This window comes from Oreochromis niloticus, linkage group LG17 (assembly GCF_001858045.2).
Source record: "Oreochromis niloticus isolate F11D_XX linkage group LG17, O_niloticus_UMD_NMBU, whole genome shotgun sequence".
NCBI lineage: Eukaryota > Metazoa > Chordata > Actinopteri > Cichliformes > Cichlidae > Oreochromis > Oreochromis niloticus.
This window is the reverse complement of record NC_031981.2, coordinates 6,071,773-6,091,787: the sequence shown is the minus strand read 5'-3', so window position 1 is coordinate 6,091,787 and position 20,015 is coordinate 6,071,773. Positions and strand designations below refer to the sequence as shown.

At 41.4% G+C, this 20,015-nt stretch overlaps 1 long non-coding RNA gene across 1 annotated transcript in view; it reads right to left on the bottom strand.

Moving 5' to 3' along the window:
• Positions 1-284: 284 nt before the first annotated feature.
• The window catches only part of LOC102076211 (uncharacterized), a 31,858-nt gene continuing 12,127 nt past the window's right edge, over positions 285-20,015 (bottom strand). Inside the window, exon 2 of the long non-coding RNA XR_003214623.1 lies at positions 285-640. This is a non-coding gene — a long non-coding RNA (uncharacterized LOC102076211). The remainder of the gene's footprint in view (positions 641-20,015) is intronic.

The following is a 20,015-nucleotide window of genomic DNA, read 5'->3' as shown; positions in this document are numbered from 1 at the left end:
CCAACTTTTGGGTTTAGGCCTGACTGCAAAGTAGTATTCTTTTGACTTGTCCACGGCTGCCCTCAAGGCCTGTTTAGCCCTCGGTAATGTTTGGCAGGGAGGTGGCGGCTTTACTGGAATACAGGTCTTGTGTAACTATTGGCCTTTCCTCTGTTGACGTGTTCTGGGATAAGGCCGTATTTTCCTCACCAGGCAAACATGTGGGCTAAAGGTGGGAGGTCAACAGCACGGAACTGATAAGAACCTTACAAGAAAAGTGAGGCAGAATTAAAAAATGTGCAGTATGTTGAAAGTTTGGGACTTTAATCAGATAATCCACCTGTTTGGGTTTTGTTTGTGTGTGTGTGTTTTTCTAAACATAGAACAAAAAGATTAGTATTTAATCATACATTTCATTTTGGATTATGAGTTTTGAAAAACCCATTCACATTTTACGTGCTGAATACATTGCTAAACTAAACACACAGGCCTCTGCATCTGGTGCTGGCTAGCATTGATCCAATCACTGGTTCAGACACAGAGAAAGTCCCACGGGGTCGCTATAGCAACTGGAGCCAAAATAAAGCAGCCGTCGAGACAGCAGCGGCAGCTTCAGCTGGCACACACACGCCCGACGCACAACCCCCCTCTGGCCTGGCACCTAGAAACAGACACAAAATGAGCTCTATATTAGACTGCGGAGGGAGAGAGCCGAGGGAGAAACGTCGAGACGGAGCGGCAGAGGAGGGGAAGAGTGTGTCCTCGAATAACCCCTGTTAGCTCAGCTTGGTGTTCCAAAGAGGACACATTTAGCAGCATCTCTGACTCTGTCTCCTTTTCTCACACACACACACACACATGCACAGATACACAGCTCAGGTACGGCTCGCACTTACAGGTTTGGCTAGCTCTTCTTAATATAGTTCCACTGACTCATTTGCTCACTATATAGCTTTATGTGCATGTGTTGTCCATGCCAAGGGGCACACAGGCCGGCTGTTCATACTGATGCACTATGAAGACTGAAACCTCCCCCTTGTCTTCCTCCTCCTCCTCCTTTGGGCCTCTGCTACAGTGTTCCAGGAGCTCACAGAGAGGCTCAGCAGGGCCAAGCTGGCACCCCAAACGCCTGCAGAGATGACCAGTCCTTGTTGGTGAGCAGAAGCCACAAAGGGATAGTAGTGGCAGGCCAGAGTGATTACATTTGTGGGTCTAAAAGCAGAGGCCAAAGTACTTTACTATTTTCTTATGTCATTTACATTACGAGTTGCCGCTAACATGTATATTTAGCTAGGCTACTACTACTACTACTACTTAGCTTAGTGTAGCATAAAGACTAAAAGCAGGTAAACAGAAGCTTCAGGTAATGCGTGACTAATTGTGCCAGCAATATGGTTCAGAGGAATTTCTAATATTTTTCCTATGACAAGAGAAATTTATGCCACAGAGAAATTAGCTGAACTAATACCCTGCCACTTGGCAGTGGTAGGGTATTTTCATATCTAAAGTTTCATTACTTATCAGCTGATGACTTTGCAAAGTTGTAGATTTTCTCAATGATTTGGTTTCTTTTTACACAGAGTAAAATCCCAGTGAACTCTGAGGGAACCAAAATACACCACTACAAACCACGTATGTAACCAAGTATGTTCAGTCTGCTTACTGGCCAGATGTGTCTGCTGCAGGAGCAACAAAAGTAAATACAGAAAGAAGATGCTGTGTTCTGGACTATTTGAGAACATGGAGAATTTATATTCATTACACTGCTACTTGCTAAACGGTACAGGCCTTTGCGCATCTATGGTACCTTGCCACTTCCCAGAATACAAAGCATACGTTGATATGGGCATTTGCTCAAACTTGCAACATACACTTTGTAGTTGGTTTGGGTCGAGGTCAGATCTTGTTCACACCATAAACGAACTACACTGGAGAGACAGACCAAGACCACCACCTCCAAAGGGTCTTTGTGTGGTTGTTTTGGTCAACATCCGAGAACCATTAACATGTTCACATCTGCACAAATGAACCGCACCAAGAAAGAAATTAGTTTATTTTAAATAAATTTGGTGACAAGCTCCTCATTTTTTAAATCTGCCTGGCTGTAATGGTGATGCGGAAAATGTATCAAATGTTTTTATTAAATATTGGTCCCAATATGCCAATAAGTCTTTAGTTCTGTGTTCTTTTTCTTTTATCTTCACAAGCTCTATTATGATGATGAAATCACCAAAATATCAATATTCTACAGCAGCGGTCCCCACAGCGTTCCCCCACCCCTGGTCCGTGGCCCTGGGGGGGGGACTGCTGTTCTCTATTGTTATTACAGCACCAGTGTTGCATATTTTGTTATATTTTCAATATGTATTGTAACCCACCAGTTCCTCTGATAATGTCTGCGACTGAAGTAGGCGGCACTCAATGAATGCATTTGACAAAAGTATCAAATTCCGTGTCAAACACCCTTTCTAACATGACCACGCACAAACCCTGAAGCAGCTTAACAAAGAAAGTTGATAACCACCATTGTGATATTGCTAATGTGTATCACATGTAACCTTTAAACCTAGATTATACGGACACTGTGGCCAAGTTGCTATTCCTACTATACTTGTTTGATATCAGCTTGAAATTCTCCACCTGGGTAGCATGGGTAGTTGGTAAATTGTAATGTAAATCATCCTTGAACGACTCAGCACGTTCACAAAAAACAGGCAGTCATGCTGATGTCTGCGCAAAGCTTTACGCTAACAATCCAACAACAATCCAGCACTAACATCCATCAGTGGAGCCTAAGTCAGACCCTAGCAGACTCACAGATATGAAAAGTAAAATCCGTGGCAGAAGACTTTTTAACCAGTTTATATTTATTCTAGTGTTGTCACCGTTAATCTCATTAAAATGATGCAAATCTCCGTTAGCGAGTTACCGCGGTGGGGCTGCATGGCGTCAACGTGTTAACAAGCTAACCGCGCTAACGCGTTGATGTCGTGCAGCCCCACGCATGGAACGATCCGCGTTAACGTCATTTTAACGAGATTAACGCTGACAGCACTAATTTTTTGTGCTTAGCTAATCAGCTGCTAGCTGGCTCTTTAGTATAATGATAAAATGGTATTAAACTTTACATCTAGCTGTTAGAATTTGAATTTAGTATACTTCACATAAATGTAAAACTATTCCTTTAAGTGACAATGCAGGACGACATTTGAAAAAGTTCCATGGGACTTTCTGGAGCCCTCTCGGCCCGGAGCTCGGTCACTCAGGCACAGCTGGCTGCCAGCGGAGCTCACGGGCACGTCACTGCAACCCCCCCTGGCTTCTGCTCCGCGGCTGCTGAGTGACACCTCATCTGGGACTCTCCTCAGCTCTTTCTGGGATAGTGACGCGGCTGCCCCTCTGTTGGTCTTCCTTGGTCTCTTGTGTTCTGGGGGCCTCTGGATGTCTAGAGTTTTGATCTCCTCCATACCTGCGTCATGCCCTGGAGGACGGGGCAGTGGCCCCCACACCCTCTAGCCGATCATTACATGAAGGAACCTTTTAAAAAAAAAAAAACAAGCGCGTCCATGCTCACAGGTGTACACACAGGTGATCACACACACAAACTACACCCTTTTTGGCTCCTACCTCAAAGCACACTGTGCGCTGTCGATCTTACGTGCTGCATAATAATGTTTAATATTTAGTATTTACTGTCATATTCCCATAGATCATTGTGATGATGTTTATTACTCTCGTTTTCTTCTGCTTGCTTTCATCTTTCTTTCTCAACAGGTGATCCAGGTGATCGATATATGTATTTTTTGTCTGCTTATTCTGTTGGTTTTTGGTTTTTTGCCCTTTTTCCCCGTCCCTCTTCCCCGCTGTTTTTCTTTCCCTCTTTCTTTCTCCCCTTTCCTTCCCCCAGTCAAGTCTGTCCCGTATTCAGCAAGTGAAAATAAAATAAACAATAAAAGGTGAATCAAATGGACCATTACGGCAAGGCTGGGATGGTCCATTTGGTAAAGTAAATCCGTTGGGCATCTTTCTTCGCCTTTAGACAATAATTCTGATGGCAAAAGAACCAAACGGGACAGGTTAAAAAAAATAAATAAATTAAAAAAAAAAAAAGAAAGAAAAAAAAAAGAAAAAGTTTTATTTTCTGTTTTATTTTCTGCACAGTCTGCACTGAAATCTTCCAGGCATCAGCAGGCCTTGATCAAAAATACGGCTGCACTGACTCACGGTTGGGTCTGACTCAGTCTCACTGAATCATTTGCCAGTTAAAATAAATGTAAAGAAATGTTTTGCCTGGCTAAAATATCTATTGTGGAAGAAAATGAAAACAGCAACAGAGTGAGGTCACAGTCAGCGCAGAAGTCTGCGAGACATTTAATAGAAGTAGACTATACATATCGCCCCACACGTATACACAGTGCAGTCGCCTTTGTATATTCATTCATCATAATCTAAACATGATGGTCACAGCGGTGGAAAGACAGTGTTGCGAGTCCAGCAGAGCTCTGGAACAGTGTAGCAGGGGCAGTCATGTTGAATTTACATTTCAAGCTGATGCTGTGATTCAGAGTGGCCTGGCTGAAGAAGTGTATAAGATTCATGAGCTCGTACCTGTGCCAGCATCAGATGTTTGACACGTCAGTCACGCCTCACACTATAAATACCCCCACTCCCTCACCACCACCAACGCCACCCCTGATCCCCACATGCCAAGCCATGGCAGCTGCCTGTGGGATGTTATAAATCGAGCACGTGACTTTGTAATCTTAGACGGATTAGCTGGAACGCCACGTGTTGTATGTTTACACGTTTAATCATTCTAAGATGTTACGTAGCCGCTAAGAAAACAATGGCATGTCTGTTTTTGTGTTAAGAGTTAAAATGCATTGAAACCCACCATAATAGCAGCCATTCAAACACTCAGTTTATATTCAGTCACTCTTCGGTGAGGATACTGCACTACAGACTACTTAAAGTGACTAATGAACTCATAAACCTTACAAGACAGCATAAAGACTTAAACAATGGGAGAGTAATAAGCATGAGAATAAACATATAACAAAAAAACACATTAAGGGAGACAGATCACAATTTTTTGGACTGCATCCTGGAACGCAGATGACATCAAAATGGCTGCGACGTTAAAAAATTGATGCTCACACGTGGGCCATTTCCCTCTTAGGCAGTGGAGCTTTCTAAAGGTTCATACTGCATTTGAAGGTGAAAAACTGTGTAAGTATATCCAAATCACAAGACTGGTGGAAGGAGACTGATAATTTAGTCTTGAACCAAGACTCAAAATTTTAATATTGAGGTAATGTATGAAAAACTGTGTTAAATTGTGCTAAAGAAAGACGTTCAGCAGCTGTAATCCTGCAAATAATTTGGGCAAGACACTAACCTACCTGTACCTGAGAGAAGGTAGGCTCATTATCAAGAATACAGGAACTTTTATTTAATAAAAGAAAAAACATGTAGAAGATGGAGAAAGGTATTTTTAGATTACAAAGATTTTAAGATATGCAAGTGTTTTAATAATATTCTTTTATTCCAAGAGTTTTACACCTAGAGTTTGTTTACTGTGGTTTGAATCAGTTGGTGAGTTTCTACACTTGTAGTTTTTTTTTCCTGTGGTTTGAATTTTCCTAACCCTAAGAAGGAAAGGAGGATAAAAAAACCCAGGAGGCTGTGTTGGAGGTGGCTGAGCTGAAGCTACGACAGCTCAGGTTGAGTCGTTTGGACATGTGCAGAGGAGGGATAGTGGATATACTGGGCAAATGGTTTTGAAGAAGGAGCTGCCAGGCAGGAGGAGAAGAGGAAGATCTCATAGATGTGGCTAAGGAGGACATGCAGAGGGATGGTGTGAAAGGGATGGTAGCGACAGGGTCAGAAGGAGGAAGATGATTAGCTGTGGCGATCCAAGCAGATGAAAGAAGCTATTCTGAGAGTACCGTATTTTCCGCACTATAAGGCGCACTTAAAATGCTTGAATTTTCTCAAAAATCGACAGTGCGCCTTATAATCCGGTGCGCTTTATGTATGAATTCTGGTTGTGCTTACTGACCTCGAACCGATTTTATGTGGAACCTCGCTGACTCAGAGTAATCTGGGTCCAAAATTCCATTCGCTTCAGGTCCCAAAGTCAAACGAACACTGCGGCATCACTGAGGGTTAGAAACTGTCTAAATTCTTTCATCATTAATAAAATGATCAGCGTTGCTGCTCTACCAGGTGTAACAATTAAGTTTAACATCCAGGCATCCATTAAAACAGAATTCATTAAATTTAACAGAGTTGGAAGTTAGCAGGTAGTTAGCTTGCTAGTTTCCACCTAAACATGATGTAGCATGTTCTGACTGAGAGATTTCTGGAAAAAAAAGAATGAATAAAGACAAAAAACTAAACAGCAGTGACGTTTGTAGGGTTACTGAAGTTGGACTAGCTGGTATATAATGATTTGCTACATGATCACTAGCGAAACAGTTATGTTAGCATTATATAAACACAGTGAAGCTGGAGGATGAATGCTAACTTTTTTCCACTCGATAAAAGTTAACGTGATGGTTTCCTGATGGTTAGGGACAAATGCAATTGCATGGCAGGATGCTGTAAACGGACCAAACTTCAGTCAGGAGAACAACTGAGATAATCCATCCACAGTACGAGGTTAGTCATTAATATACTGCAACAACATGGGAATAAAGCAGCTGCAAGAGAATTCAACATTAATGAATCAATGGTACGGAAGTGGAGGAAGCAAGAAGAATGAGTTGAGTAAAGTTTGACTTATCTGACTGTTTTGTTTCGCTTAATGCGCCTTATAATCAAGTGCAAAAACAGACCTGCTCATCGAACGGAAATTCACATCCTGAGTTTACTATCATTACAATACTGGCGTGTTTGCATAATTTCAAGTTAAATGTAACCAGTGTGGCAGTAATATGCATTTGCACAATGTTGCATCTTGGAAAATCCTAACATCACTCTGAAACTGCAAATCACATCACACTCACTTAGCTTTACAAAACCAGGAGACACAGCGAGTTTGAAACAGATTCATTTGCACGCATGCACTGACACACACACACACACACACACACACACACACACACATACAGAGGCGAGAAAAACAAGTGGCAAGTCTGTCAAGGACAAGCCCCCAGAGAGGTCTCCCTTCCTGCCAGTTCGGTACCTGATCTGCGAACCCTGACAACCACACATACACACAGGGACACATGCACATGCTTTCTAGGCAAAATTTGTAGCATCTACATCGAGTTATTCCGACACAGCACTGTGTGCATGTGCAAGAGAGAAAGAGGAAGAGCATATGTGCATGTGTGTGTAAATATGCATGTGCCTTTTAACCCAGCATCATCTTGCATCGCTGCCATCTCCCTCCTATCAAAGCAATGAAATGATCTTTGTGCCACACATTCACGTGTCTGCAGGGCTCGTAAAGCGCTCCCTCCCATCCTCTTTCTCTTTCACATGCCCATAAACACACACACAACTATCCCTCAAGGGTTGGGCAGCTCAATGACTCCAGTAAACAATCCTTTCAACCGTCCACGTTAACAGTAAACACACATAGAGCGGCCAAGAAGAGCAGAGCAAAACATACCACTGTAATAAACTAATAATAATAATGATGATGTAATAACTAATAGTGTGCAGATTTAGGCAGATTAGGCATGCAGGCACTTTTTTTTATAGCTTGCATTATGTAAACACTACCCACACATCTACTGCGCACACACACATTTTATTGACAGTGCTAATTGCTCTTGTTCATACTGTTGAGTGATACAGACCATGGTTTACATATAAATGAATCCCCAGTGATGGACTCAAGGAAGCAGTGATCCTGCCTTCTGCCCACGCTCGGAGCACTTAAAGCTGGTGGTCACTGCACGCCACTCTCTGACTCACTCACTCTCCATATCTTCTGTCAACTCCGGGAATTAATGGTGACTGTTAAACGGGAGCAATCAGTTTTTTAATTTTAATGGTTTTTGCTCTGTCCCCATGCCATTCTGCTCTCCTTTTAAATCCCAAGTGACCTGCACTTAAAGCCCCGCCTCCTTGGATAATGTTACGATCTTTTTTAGACTTACTGTTCTCCCTTTGACACAAGGAAATTTTGAAAAACGAGGTCTTTATTTTGACAAAAGCATCTTCTCATTTTATGAATCATTTTGTAAGCTGAAATGTGATCGTCCGATGCAGTTTTCATCATCTACCATCAACTCTATAAGTTGAAAGTACACTCATCTTCAGGTGTCTGTTTAATGTACCTTGCTCTCACTTTTAAAACACTATTTTTGAAAAACAGGTCTTAATCATAGACTGTATATAAAAGATGCACACACCTTCTGTGCTGCTGGACTTAGCATTGTGAACCTCAATTTTAGCCTTTTGCCTTCAACCATGTTGCGTTTTTGGAACCAGACCTCACCATACTTACAATAGAAGGCGGAGTGCTATGTTATGTTATTACCTCATGCTAGCAAACTTGATTAGCATGCTGTGTACAGAGAGTTTTACTGCTAATCAGTGAAATCATGAAAAAATTGCCTCAGTGGCATGTGAATGCCTACAGCTTATCTTCTCTTCTGCCTTTGGTCTACTACATCCAGTCTCTAGCCAGATAAATAAAACGGAAAGGCGAAGGGCACATGGTGACATCCACAAACCAACATCTGTTCTATGTGTTTTTTATGGATCTTTATGAAAGTTTATGCGGATACATTCATTTTATTAAACATTAATAATGTGTAATGTGTAAAAAAACGACTGCATTAATCTGGTGCAGTTGATCTATTTGTATACTTGTTTGTATTTCCTATCAATACCATCCCAGCATTGTCACCTCACAGTAACAAGCTCCTGATTTTGGATCCTTTTTTGTGTGGAGTCGGTATGCTTCTTCCTGTGGCTGTGTAGGTTCTTTCCTGGTACTACCTCTTCTTAACTGGTTAACTGGTGATATTGAATCAGCAGTAGGTGTGACTGTGAGCATGAGCCATTGTCTTTTTGTATTATCCCTTTCTAGGGATCTCTCCAGGGTGGACCCTGTCTCTCAACCTATCATAGTTGGAACAGGGGTTCATCTACCCACAAAGCCATATGAGGGTTAAACATCTACAAAGAGGCAAACATTTTATCCTAACGTTTACCATTACAAAAGATAACGTATATATTTGACAGTGCTATCTCAGCAATGCTGTATAATGTTACATTAACAGTCTAAACGTTTCTAAATACAAGAGAATGACACAGCTGCTAATGTTAGCCTGGCACTAAATGCTATAAATGTATCCAGAACTGGATTCTACACACAGGATTAATATGTAACAGATTATTAGTCTAAATGAGTTTTTTTTTTTAAAGATTTCAGTAAAAATCTATACAATTCCTGTGTTTAATTTTCGTCACACATCCCAAAAAAACATGGCATTACAGCATAATGTCCAGATATGACAAATGAGCCCATTTGCCGCCAACGACAGCAATGATCAACATTTAGCTGTCTTTGTCTCTTAGGTTCCGGCGTGTAAATGCATTTGACTGTACACAAGCGTCTTTGTGCACAGTTCCCAAGGGACAAGTGAAGCTCTGATAAATATTTTACACTGAGACAGTCCCCTTCCAAATGTAATGGCCGGCCATCCTTGTCACACCGGGGGGGATGGACTAGCTTGATGAGGCTGTAGCCTGCTGAGACCAGCAGGGAGCTGGGTCAATTTCTCTCTAATGGCTTCTCATCCAGTGGCTCTAATGATAAAAGATGATGCACAGAGACAGCGAGATGATAAACTTCAGGAAGAAAATGGGAGAAAAAAGGGAGCAGTAGATGTTTTTTAAAGGAAAAAAATCTAATTTTGTAATTTATTTATTGTTAGCGCTTGCTTTAAAAAAAAAATATATATATATATATATATACATATATATATCAAATTTACTCTGACATGTGTCGGGGCTCAATCAACAGGCAGTAAGTAACATTAAAAGCACATTTGAAATCCACTTTATGACTTCCTGCTTCCACTTGAGCTCTGTACACGCTAGTGGGCACGCGGCACTCGCAGTTTCAGCCACTTGTCTTAATAGTCCCGTATCTTTCCCCGTTTCTGGCCTTCTGTCATAACAAATCAGAAACAGAGCAGTTCTGTTAAAGCCAAATTGCCACAAAGTGAGCGGCACATGTTATCACGTCAAGCCAGGCAGAAGCACTTGAATGATTTCAGTGCAGGTAGAAGTGAGCTGTTCTCACATGACTCACATGGTATAAGAAAACATTATTGGGATTGCAGTAAAAAAAGGATTAGATTGCGTGTGCATGAATTACCCTGGGGTATATCTGTGTACATTTGTATTTAATAGTATTTAATGCATTCTTACCAGTTATCCCACATATGTAGTGTGTGTTTAAGAAGCGTGTATGTGTGTGTGTAAGTGATTTGAAAACTATGTACAGGCAAAGTGACAAATGGCACTCTTAGGAAGGCAGTTAAATGATTGGGTCTATCCTTTGGATCCTTGACTGTTTGTTTATGGGTCAATTAATATTGAGCTTTTTGTTTTTGGGACAGTGAATGTTGTAAAAGCTGCTGCAGAGATCCAACTAGCAATATGTCTCCTTAAGTGTTTTTTGCTGCTGCCCATCTGTCCCATACATGCACAGAAAACCCATTCTAAATGATGGAAGGTATAAAATCTCTGGTATTGCTGCAGGGCAAACACGCTTTGCAAAAACCTTGCACGGAGGCTGCGGCAGCCTCAAAAATGGTAGAAAAATTATGCAAAGCTGCAAGAGAAACAAAGGTCAAAAGAATGAAAAAGTCAATCCTCGCCTCTATTCAAATGCCCTCGAGCAACACAATTTCCTTTCATGTCTGCAACCCGTTCTCTCTCCGGGGCATCAAACAACCCAAGCTCTTACTGTAAATATGAATTTGCTCTTAGTCATCTCAGGCTGTTAAATAAGGCTTTTTTAGGTCTTAGCCATAACATAGTAAATTACCATTATCATGTTGCAAAACATTATCATTACTGCCACAGCTACGGTATGCATGCACTTTGGTAATTATGCCATCAACGTAATGTTCACTGTCTCACCAGATATACGATTAAAAATGTTTGAGTCAGCCGACTAACAGAAAATAAAAGAGACAAATGATTCTGCTCACTCGAGCCGCAGGATTGATTGTATCTTCATACTTGTCCTTTTTTTTTTTCGCTTTCATAAACTGGTTGAGCTGCCGGCGCTTTTCAGCTGATGGTAAATTTACCGTGAAAGGAAAGCAGTCATAAAGGGAAGAAAGCGAGAGGGAAAACGTTCATTCATTTTGCTGGTGGAGGAGACCGAGTTTACTGTATGCTAATGGCTAATGACACTCCGTGTTTGGGATAAGAGCAGCTTGTTGTCACAGGAATAACTGCACTGGTGCAAACTACACCCACCACCCACCCTTCCAGAATTTTTTCGAAGGCTTCAACACAAACACAGAGCCAGCCACAAGCCTATTGACTGGAAATGTTTCTCGCAGATAAAAACAAGTTGGGAAAACTTGGTTGTAAATCCAGTGACAGCAAGTGGACTCACAGAGCAGTCAGCAGCAAAACATTCAAATTCTGTATAATACCTGAGATAATGCAAACAATATGTACATTTCCTGAAAGTATGGTTATTCAAATGCTAAGCTGGATACTTTAGAAATGACTATTGTATGGCGACTGCTACTCTTGATTCTGCTTGAAGTATTTCAAAGTATTACTACTTAGGGTGGCACGGTGGTGTAGTGGTTAGCCTCAAAGCAAGAAGATATGTTTCTTTATGGAGTTGCATGTTGTTCCTGTTCTGGCTCCTTTAGCTTCCTCCCACACTCTAAACACATGTGTGTGGCTAGGTTAATTGGTTAGGTTAATTGGTGTGAATGTGAGCATGAATAATAGTCTGTCTCCTTGTGTTAGCCCTGCAACAGACTGATGAAGAGTCTATGGTATACTCTGCCTCTTGCCCTAAGACAGCTGGGATAGGCTCCAGCAAAACTGAATTGGATAAGTGGAAGAAAATGGACGGATTAAAATTAATACTGTGTACTAATGTTACACAATATATTATAGTTCAGTCAAACTAGGAAAAGTTGCATTGAATTTTTTTCACATTCAGGTACCATTTGCAAGTAGTTTTCTGGTCAACTGGTCAGCCCGAGGTTGAGCGTGCAACACTACCAGCATGCATGAATAACCACGTTCAGTCGCAAGGAAATTGCACAGGTCACCAGGTGGGAAGCAACCCGTCTCCAAAAAAGTCAGACTGAATACGGTCACTATTTTGATGTCCACAACCTGTGTTGGAGGTTTCTTCCTATTAAAAGGGGGTTCATCTGGGTGCTTGTTTAGCTTACTGCGATGAACAGGGCAGCTGAGAGCGGCCCAGGTTTGAATCCTACCTGTGGCCCTTTGTCGTATCTCTTCCCCTCAATCTCCTTCTGCTTTCCTATCACTCTTCACTGCATCTATCTAATAAGCCAGAAAAAGGCAAAAAAAAAAAAAAAAAGCCATGTAATTTATGAATGCAGGCAGGTTGCCAACATTTTGATATTAAGGTGAGTTAGTCTGAGCCACACACACACTTGCCACACAGCCAATCTGCAAACTGGTTTATGTCATTTTGCAGTTAAAGTCTGAAGTTAAATTGCTGTCCTGCAGCAACTATTTATGAAGAAATTCCTGTTTCATAAGGTTTTGTCTAGACTGTAAATGTAAATAGTTAATGTGAATTTCCTTGGACGTGGACAGATCTCCAACAGATGCCAAGTAGATGGTAGATTGCATGTAAATGCCAACCTGACCACCTTCAGTCGCAAATGTATTGGAGACTGGTTTTGCATTTTACTTCCAACTTGATGCGCCAAAGTTCAAATTTTGAACATTGCAAGTGACTGCAAGCGGTTGGAGACCTGGTCCCTATCTTTGAAGCAACCATTTGAAAGACAACAGTTTCAGAAGTTCATTGCACACAGAAATCATTTCCCCCCCTAGTGTGACTGTAGCATTATCTTCTTAATTCAACTCAATTCAAGTCAAGTCAATTCATCCATCCGTTTTCTTCCGCTTATCCTTGTCAGGGTCGCAGGGGGGCTACCATAGGGCGAGAGGCAGGGTACACCCTGGACAGGTCACCAGTCTGTCAACGGGCTAACAGACAGAGACAGACTATTCACACTCACATTCACACCAACATTCATACCTATGGGCAATATAGAATTACCAAACAACCTAACCCCATGAACTGATTCAACTCAATTCAATTTCTATAGCGCCAAATCACAACAGTTGTCTCAAGGAGCTTTTAATAGTAATAATCAAACAGCCTGCCTATAAGCAAGCACCTGGTGACAGTGGGAAAACAGGGGCAGCTATCTGTCATGAAAGGTTGGGAGTGGAGCGAGGGCGACAGCACACAAGACAGACTGTGGAAGCGAGCCAGAGATTAATAATGAATTATTAATAACATTCTGCTCCTGCAATTTGGTACAAAAAACAGTTTTCTAATAAAATAAATGGGGAATTCTGCAGCCCCAAAAATTTCTCCAAACTGCCCAATGATTGAAAGTGAAAGTCCTTTGACACACAGTTGTGAGAATGTGTCTAATGCAGGCAGTCTCTTGTTGTGCACTGCACGTGAGAAAGGGCAGTCTCGGAAAATACCCTGATATAAATCTTCCACCATTTCCTGGAGTTCATGTGCATGAATGCTTTCTGTAACACTGCAACCAGATTCAAACTACGAAACCTAAAAAAAAACAGAATGCCAAATGTTTCTAAAGGCATTTCATGGAGTTGTTTTAGAGCCCTCAGCATTGTGCTTGTGATAAGTTGGACTCATAAAAGGGGCCATTCACGTGATACATCACTGACCTCCTTGTGCATTCAAATTTGTCTTTTTTTCCTTTTTTTATGTGTAACTTTGTAACCTCAAACAACATCTCAGCTGAGTATCAGCATATAATCAGCTTTACTGTTCCCCAGAGAAGAGTAAATCCCTATTTCAGGTAGTCTTAAAGTCATAGTAACGTATTGGACCAGTTGACCCTGAACTTGGTCTTACATAACTTAATGACCCTTCCTTGTTTTTGACTTCCATTTGAAAGGGTAAATAACACCCACCACAACATTTATTACATAATTTCAAACACCTAGAGCAAAGCCGCTGGTAAATCTGATTATGCACAAATGAGAATCATTCGATGCTTATCTTAAGTGTCTCTTGAGTAAAGCACTATAAAGCTACAGGTATCAGTGGAGCCGGATTGTGTTTCCAAAGACATGTCAGTCATTTCAAGGGTAATCTTTATCCTTGACACACAAAGACTGATAAGAGCCGCTTGTCCTCTACTGCTCCTCCCCCCCCCCAAAAAGAAAAAAGAAGCATATGTTTCTAAACAGTTAAGCTGCAGATTCTGACTTTTACTCATTTTATAGGGTACACAGCAAAATTAAAACATTCTTCAGCCGGTCAGTCAGCCAGTCTCACTGTCTGTGTTTTGACAACTGGACGGTGAGACCTTTAGAAAGGTCAGTGGTTGAAGTGAGGTGGCTAAAGATAAAACACACCCTCATACACACACACACACACACACACTGGAGAGCTTAAGGGAGCAGCAGAAATGCTGAGTCACAGAGCAAAGGTACGAAAATGTGGCTGGTGCTATGGTCACATGCTTCACACACACACTTTATTTTCCCCTTTTCCTGTCTGTTGTCCAGACACACACACACACACACACACACATACAGTGTTAGGGATAACTGGGATAACTGTTACCTGTCACCGGGGTCACTATTCTCACTGATATGGATTAAGCTGCTGTGTTATGGTAGCTCCAAACCTGAAGTGACCTCTCAACGGTGTCTCTTAAGATGGTACAACATGTACACCTCCAAATACTATCAGACACACACCGCTAATCGCTTCTCGGCTTACACACAGTGGCCTTAAAGTTACAGAAGCTTGTGACTGGGAGGCCAAAGTAGCAGCTGTTCATGATCATGGTGAGCTGGGTTTCCAGATCGTTTTCGCTTCCAGGGATACCTAAAGGTTGAAATAAAGATTCCTCCTGGTCACGTGATAGCGGGTGATTGCGTGTGGGGGGGAGGAGCCCGTCCTCATTCCCAGGGCGTCAAATTCTGACCAACTGGCATCTGAGAGATTTAGAGATTGTGTCCTTTGAGCTTGAGCCTCATCCTAATGGCATCAGAGATAAATGACTCCATTATTTTTCTCAAGTGACTTTGGTTGATGACATTGACTTCCTCCCAAAGAAAGCTTTGCCTGGTTTTGTTGGAGTTTTTAGTCTCTTCCATTTTCATAAACACATATGCATCTTAGAGTTGCTGGGCGGGCTTGAGCCAGTCCGAGGGGCGATAGGCTACAAGGCAGGTTACAGCTTGGACAGGCTGGCAGTACGGGAGTCCTTAAGTCCTCAGGGGGCAAAAGACCTACTCTTTTTTGAGCACTGGCACAGGGCCCACCTCTGTTTGATTGCAAAGTAAGCAACAGAAGCAGTTTATTTAGCATAACATTAGTTATACAGAGATAAGGAAAAGAACCAAGAGTAGAAACCCCCTCCCCTTTAAAAAAAAAAAAGAAGAAATCAACAGAAAACAAGGAAACTGTGCATTTCCACCTTAAACAAGCCAAACATTTGGAAAAGCTGAAAATTGCAGAAGATTAACATTACTCTCAAAATCAGCAAGAATGGAGCTAGAGCCAGGATTCACCAAGCATAACATAAATACTGCAACAGGTCTACTTTATGTACGTTAAACTGAATGTGATTACAACTCTACTCCACTCTTCCCATCTTCAAATAAAGGAATTTCATGCAGTGCATTATAGGATGTGGCTTTGTTACTCACCTGTGTCGACTTCAAACAGGTAGGATATTTACATTCTTAAGGTGCTTAGGCGTGTATCGTCTTATCTGGGTTGAGTTGCTTTGCTTAACAATGGCTAATCCCATTCTCTGTGTTAGCCATGTTCACGTGCACACGGGAGCGTGCATGTGTGTCTCTGGGTATGTGTTTGTGAGCTCGTGTGTGGTAAGCTCACTCATATGACACAGTTGTGCTAATGCATGCCCATGCGCGCTCACATTCCTGTCATAGTTAGCATTTAACCAGATGATTATCAAAGAATGCTTGGTTTTTTTGTTGTTGTCAGGAAAAGCATGTGACCTGGAAGTAAGTGTGTGTGTGTTTGTCTATTTGTGCTTCAAGGACAATTAAGCTCAAATGACTGCATGGCACAGATGTAAATGAATGGCTTTCATTCATGGTGTTTTAAAACAGAAGTCCTTGCATCCAGTATCCTGTATTTACAGACTACATTTCTCTTATTGAAAGGCAGTGCTAGAGGGCGCATTCACGGCATTAGGTTTTGTATAACATCATGAGGCCTGCAAACCACTTCCCAAGGTTTTATTTAACATGTAAAACTGCTGTGTATTATACAAACTGGAATAAAAAGCTATTCCACTTGATTGGTGTGTGTTCTGTGACTGGATTTGGTTGCTCAAGTTGTTGGTAGTTGCTAGGTGACACTGGTTGCAAAGATGTATATGGCACTTCACCAAAAACTTTGGATGCTAGAAGGTTGCCACTGTCACCCCCAGCTTGCATCAAAGATGCTGACTTGTCTGGAAACACTCACCAACTATTGAATGAGTGAGAATGAGGACGAAGAGGAATGAGGAAAAACTGGAAACAGATAGCCTTTGCCTTCCAAGTAAAAGTTTTGACCGTTTTGAAATGCATTTATTCCAGAGGCAAATTTGACTTTGAAGGCGTGCATTCTCAAGTTTCACCACCTCCCAATGAGTAGTGAGATTTTGCAAAAAAATGCAAACTACAGGCGACATCAGCAACCTGCGAGGAACTAAAGCAATCACAAGGAGGTTTTTGACACAGCGCCCTTTTTGTTACTGATTTCACCTAGTGACCTCCAGTAACCACACTTTTGGTTGCAAGAGGGCCACCAACTGGTCTCCAAGCCTGTGTGACTGAGGCCTAATTTTCTTATCTATCCACTATTTTTGAATTTCCTTGAACACTCTTTTTATAACTTTCAGAAATAAAGACACAATCAGAAGTAGGGCTGTTCGATATAACAAATATATTGGATGTTGATATGAAAACGTCTATCGTTTCATATTACACCATCGTTTGTTTCGTGGTGTCGCAAAAAATAATGTTTACCATTTTTCAGTGTTTTGATGGTCACTGTAGTATTAATTTCTTAAAGATCTCTCTTCCCCTTTATTTAAAATAACCACACTACGGACGGACAAACGACTGTTTTTATGCGGTGTCATTAGCAACAACAAATGTATAACCATCGTGTGGCTCCACTGTCCGCTTGTTTATTTTCCACATAAACCTTTAACAATAAAGCTGAAGATCTTGTTGAGATTTTTCAAAATAAACTGAATCACGTGAAAGAGTACGCAGAGTGTTTACGGATGAGAAGCAAAAAAGAGCCGTCAGGTGCTAAAAATAATCCTTAGAATCAAACATTAGAACAGGCTTTTCCCCGCAGCACGTCATGTAATAAATACAAAGAAAATGTCTAAAAATGTTTGATTTAATGCATCGGTCAAAACATCTGATTCCAGGTACGTGACCAGCTAAAAAAAAAAAACTTCATGCAAATCGAGTTGCTTGAGATTCACAGAATTTACAGAAAATGTAAAATTTTTGTGATGTGTATCGTTGTCGGGACGATAAATGTCTTATATCGGGATATGAGATTTTGGTCATATCACAAAGCTCTTTTCAGAACTATACTAACCTTGTTTTTACTGAACCACCACTGATCCTCCTTTTAACCTCAAGTGCAATTTCGTGGCACAAACACACAACGTGACCTGTAAAATATTTGCACTATTTGTGAAGGCCAGCAAAAAAACTGTTACATTTGCCCACCTAATTATTAGATGGCAATCAAGATCCAAAAAGCAATTTAACCTTTAAGTTTGAAGAATCATGCAGTTACTGAGGTTTGCTGAATTTGGCTGGCAAACACTGTAGAACTGAACTTTTCTAGACTGCAAATAAAGTCTAGAAACATTTAATGGTCTTTAACCCGACAACTCCCTTGCACAAAGTCCATGTGATAGCCAGTTACACTGATGTAAGAGTAGGTGGTTAGGGAGTGGGTGTCTCACGTGTTTCCTCAGAAAACACCCCCATCTAAAAGAATGCGTATTTCCAGAAATGGGAATGCATCTGAAGCGGACTTATATAGTGGCGCATAGAACTAAATATTATATGCCAGCGATATGTCATCAGGCCCCCTATTGAGAACTGTTCACTCACTCAGTCACCATGTCTTCAATTTCACCCATCCAGAAATATGACCGTTGTCCTCGCAAGCATTTATTGCATGGACATTTTTCATTCTCTAAAGGTATATAAATGGCTTCGCAGCAGAAACTCGACATCACTATAAACAAATGCTTTACTAGCTTGACACAGTAGCAATTCCATGAAGGGTGCGTTGAATGCCCGTGTGCAAGAGTGCTTTGCACTTGTCTCTGTCCTTTGCTTTGATATTCACGTGCCTCGTCCAGCATGACCTGCATTTATTAGCCTGATGAGTGTGCGTGTGTGTGTGTTTGTGTGTGTGTTTGGTTTCTGGCTTGGGGGTGGTGTTGAATAATCCTCATGACGCACAGCATCATAAGACACAAGTGCAATGGCAGGAATGGTTTAGGTGACAGAGGAGAGGGTGTGTGTGGGTGTGTGTTTATGGGGAAGGGGATCTGACAGGAGGAGAAGCGAGGCCACAGGTGGTCAAGTGGAGGAGATGAAGCATAGAAAAAGGTTTTGGGGGTGGGGATTCCATTTGGAATAAAAATGGGGGAGGGAATGGTAGGGAGTCCAGTGAAATATTATTCCGTTTCAGAAAAATAACACTTCAATTTCAGTTCTAACAAACTGACCCATTATTCCTGATGTATGTGGCTGCTTCTTTTGAAAAGCAGCTTGATCTCATGAAAGTAGGGCACATATGAGTTTAGAATGAAGGCTGTGAGGTAATGTGGCAGGCGAAATGAAGGAGAGGGAAGATGGATAAAACAAACAAAAAAACTGAATGTAAATATCCCTCTGAAATATCTCACTATGATGTCACACTGTAAGAATCTGGGGTTTGCCTGTCTTAAATTTGGTCAGGATCCATGATGTTAGAGGGAGTGTGTGCAGGGTTTCAACTTTCAGAGCCGTCACCTTATACTGTATGTGTTGTTAGCAGGATGATTTATGTGCAGTGGAGACTCACCAAGCTGGGCTTTGATGTCTGACACAGCTGCCTGACTCTGTCAGTATATGTCTCTGTTTTTGTATCATTCATGATTCTGTCAATGCCTCACTGACTTCTAACCAGGCATCAAATCTGAGGGGGGGTTGATAAAAAAAGGACATTTTAATGTAATGTGTGTGTAGTGATTACGGATTTGAGTGCAAAGTAAGGTGAAGTAGTTAACAAGCTAGCAGATTCAGTAAATCTAAACAGATAAAAATTATAAAATAGTTAAAAGCAGCGGATAGGGAATAGAAATAATTAGCATTAAGTAGGCGATAAAGTGGGCAGGAAGGATCCAGAGCAACGTTCTGGAACCTTCAGGTAATGAGCAATTAAATCTGATAGGCAGGTTAATGCATGATACTGTTGAGTGAATTAATTTTTCTTGTGCTGCAGTCTGGTGTTGCTTACACCTGACTCCATGTAGAGACTTGCTCACTAATAAGACAATAATCACATCCCACAGTCCCATCCTCTGTGCTCATGGTGTAGATGTCAATAAAGCTGCTGTTGTGGTACTCCAGCATGTAGCTAGAATTACACAAGAGGCATAAATGGAGCAATGTTTGGCATAATGAATGCCAGGTCATTTCAAAAGCAACTGTTCAAACAGCTTCACACGTATCACTAAACACAAACTGTTTTTGTGGTGTTACACGATATG